Genomic DNA, 3980 nt, shown 5'->3' with positions numbered 1-3980 from the left:
ATTATTTTGAGGTATGGAGAGTTTTTATCATAAATGGGTGTTGAATTTTGTCGAAAGCTTTTTCTGCATCTATTGAGATGATCATATGGTTTTTCTCCTTCAGTTTGTTAATATGATGTATCACATTGATTGATTTGCATATATTGAAGAATCCTTGCATTCCTGGGATAAACCCCACTTGATCATGGTGTATGATCCGTTTAATGTGCTGTTGGATTCTGTTTGCTAGTATTTTGTTGAGGATTTTTGCATCTATGTTCATCAGTGGTATTGGCCTGTAGTTTTCTTTTTTTGTGACATCTTTGCCTGGTTTTGGTATCAGGGTGATGGTGGCCTCGTAGAATGAGTTTGGGAGTGTTCCTCCCTCTGCCATATTTGGGAAGAGTTTGGGAAGGATAGGTGTTAGCTCTTCTCTAAATGTTTGGTAGAATTCGCCTGTGAAGCCATCTGGTCCTGGGCTTTTGTTTGTTGGAAGATTTTTAATCACAGTTTCAATTTCAGTGCTTGTGATTGGTCTGTTTATATTTTCTATTTCTTCCTGGTTCTGTCTCAGAAGGTTGTGCTTTTCTAAGAATTTGTCCATTTCATCCAGGTTGTCCTATTTATTGGCATAGAGTTGCTTGTAGTAATCTCTCATGATCCTTTGTATTTCTGCAGTGTCAGTTGTTACTTCTGCTTTTTCATTTCTAATTCTGTTGATCTGAGTCTTTTCCCTTTTTTTCTTGATGAGTCTGGCTAATGATTTATCAATTTTGTTTATCTTCTCAAAGAACCAGCTTTTAGTTTTGTTGATCTTTGGTATTGTTTCTTTCCTTTCTTTTTCATTTATTTCTGATCTGATCTTTATGATTTCTTTCCTTCTGCTAACTTTGGGGGGTTTTATTGTCTTTCTTTCTCTAATTGCTTTAGGTGTAAGGTTAGGTTGGTTAGTTGAGATTTTTCTTGTTTCTTGAGGTAGGACTGTATTGCTATAAACTTCCCTCTTAGAACTGCTTCTGCTGCATCCCATAGGTTTTGGGTTGTCGTGTTTTCATTGTCATTTGTTTCTAGGTATTTTTTGATTTCCTCTTTGATTTCTTCAGTGATCTCTTGGTTGTTTAGTAGTGTATTGTTTAACCTCCATGTGTTTGTAATTTTTACAATTTTTTTTTCCTGTAATTGATATCTAGTCTCATAGCATCATGGTTGGAAAACATACTTGATACGATTTCAATTTTCTTAAATGTACCAAGGCTTGATTTGTGACCCAAGATATGATCTATCCTGGAGAATGTTCCATGAGTACTTGAGAAGAAAATGTATTCTGTTGTTGTTGGATGGAGTGTCCTATAAATATCAATTAAGTCCGTCTTGTTTAATGTGTCATTTAAAGCTTGTGTCTCCGTATTTATTTTCATTTTGGATGATCTGTCCATTGGTGACAGTGGGGTGTTAAAGTCCCCTACTATGACTGAGTTACTGTTGATTTCCCCTTTTATGTCTTTTAGCATTTGCCTTATGTATTGAGGTGCTCCTATGTTGGGTGCATAAACATTTATAATTGTTATATCTTCTTCTTGGGTTGATCCCTTGATCATTATGTAGTGTCCTTCTTTGTCTCTTCTAATAGTCTTTATTTTAAAGTCTATTTTGTCTGATATGAGTATTGCTACTCCAGCTTTCTTTGAATTTCCATTTGCATGTAGTATCTTTTTCCATCCCCTCACTTTCAGTCTGTATGTATCCCTAGGTCTGAAGTGGGTCTCTTGTAGACAGCATATATATGGGCCTTGTTTTTGTATCCATTCAGTGAGCCTGTGTCTTTTGGTTGGAGCATTTCATCCATTTACATTTAAGGTAATTATCAATATGTATGTTCCTATTATCATTTTCTTAACTGTTTTTTTGTTTGTTATTGTAGATCTTTTCCTTCTCTTGTGTTTCCTGCCTAGAGAAGTTCCTTTAGCATTTGTTGTAAAGCTGGTTTGGTGGTACTGAATTCTCTTAGCTTTTGCTTGTGTGTAAAGGTTTTACTTTCTCTGTCAAATCTGAATGAGATCCTTGCTGGGTAGAGTAATCTTGGTTGTAGCTTTTTCCTTTTCATCACTTTAAATATGTCCTGCCATTCCCTTCTGGCTTGCAGAGTTTCTGCTGAAAGATCAGCTGTAAACCTTATGGGGATTCCCTTGTATGTTATTTGTTGCCTTTCCCTTGCTGCTTTTAATATTTTTTCTTTGAATTTAATTTTTGATAGTTTGATTAATATGTATCTTGGTGTGTTTCTCCTTGGATTTATCCTGTATGGGACTCTCTGCACTTCCTGAGCCTGATTGACTATTTCTTTTCCCATGTTAGGGAAGTTTTCAACTATAATCTCTTCAAATATTTTCTCAGCCCCTTTCTTTTTCTCTTCTTCTTCTGGGACCCCTATAATTCAAATGTTGGTGTGTTTAATGTTGTCCAAGGTCTCTGAGACTGTCCTCAATTCTTTTCATTCTCTTTTCTTTATTCTGCTCTGCAGTAGTTATTTCCACTAGTTTATCTTCCAGGTCACTTATCTGTTCTTCTGTCTCAGTTATTCTGCTATTGATTCCTTCTCAAGAATTTTTAATTTCATTTATTGTGCTGTTCATCATTGTTTGTTTGCTCTTTACTTCTTCTAGGTCCTTGTTAAATGTTTCTTGTATTTTCTCCATTCTATTTCCAAGATTTTGGATCATCTTTACTGTCATTACTTTGCATTCTTTTTTCAGGTAGACTGTCTATTTCCTCTTCATTTGTTTGGTCTGGTGGGTTTTTACCTTGCTCCTTCATCTGCTGTGTGTGTCTCTGTCTTCTCATTTTGTTTAGCTTACTGTGCTTGGGGTCTCCTTTTTGCAGGCTGCTGGTTCATAGTTCCCGTTGTTTTTGGTGTCTGCCCACAGTGGGTAAGGTCGGTTCAGTGGTTTGTTTAGGCTTCCTGGTGGAGGGGACTGGTGCCTGTGTTCCGGTGGGTGGGGCTGGATCTTGTCTTTCTGGTGGGCAGGACCGCGTTTGGTTGTGTGTTTTGGGTTGTCTGTGAACTTATTATGATTTTAGGCAGTCTTTCCGCTACTGGGTGGAGTTGTGCTCCTGTCTTGCTAGTTGTTTGGTGGGGAGCGTCCAGCACTGGAGCATTGAGCGGAGCTGGGTCTTAGCGTTGAGACAGAGGTCTCTCTCGCCGATTGATATTCCATGGGGCCAGGAGGTCTCTGGTGGTCCAGTGTCCTGAACTTGGCTCTCCCACCTCAGAGGCTCAGGCCTGACACCAGGCCGGAGCACCAAGACCCTGTCAGCCACACGGCTCTAGGCCGGAGGGCTCTGGGGTCCAGATTGTCTAGATTCAAAACTCAGTTTGGCCGTGTCTGGCTATGTGGTCTCAGGTGAATTTCATCATCCACTGGGTCCTAAAACACAGCAACAGTTTTCCGTGACTGCAAAACTAAAGGGCAGGGGTGGAGGACTGAACTCTGAGAGAGAAAAAAATGCAAGAAAACCAGAAGCTGGAGAGCTAGTGGTAGAAACTTGAAGAAGGAAGACTAGGCAGAGGGTAAAAAGCTGACTGAGATCTTGGTCTTAATCCACACCTCCAACCTCCATCTTGGGACATCCACACTCACTCACCAATGGGTCTTATAATCTCTTCCTTGGATATTTCAGTTTCTAGTTCTGCGAAGATTTGTATAGTGGTGTCTTCCTACCACTCACCACACAGAAACTGCCTTTTAGATATCTTGACCTTCATGGACAAAATGATAACAATCATAATAACAGCAACAACAATAAAGGTTGCTTTTATTTACTGAGGTGCTGCATTGTTTTGAGAACTATGCTAAGAGTTTTTATGTGCATGTTTAATCCTCACAACAAATTTACGAAGCGGGCTCTACTATTAACCCCATTTTACAAATGGGGAGCTAGAACATGAGTGAGGTTAAGTAACACGCCCAGAGCTGAAACACAGAGTAAATGAATGGATGAAC

This window comes from Lipotes vexillifer, unplaced genomic scaffold (genome assembly GCF_000442215.2).
Source record: "Lipotes vexillifer unplaced genomic scaffold, Lipotes_vexillifer_v1.1 scaffold306, whole genome shotgun sequence".
NCBI lineage: Eukaryota > Metazoa > Chordata > Mammalia > Artiodactyla > Lipotidae > Lipotes > Lipotes vexillifer.
The sequence above is the reverse complement of the archived record's forward strand: the minus strand, read 5'-3'. Positions refer to the sequence as shown.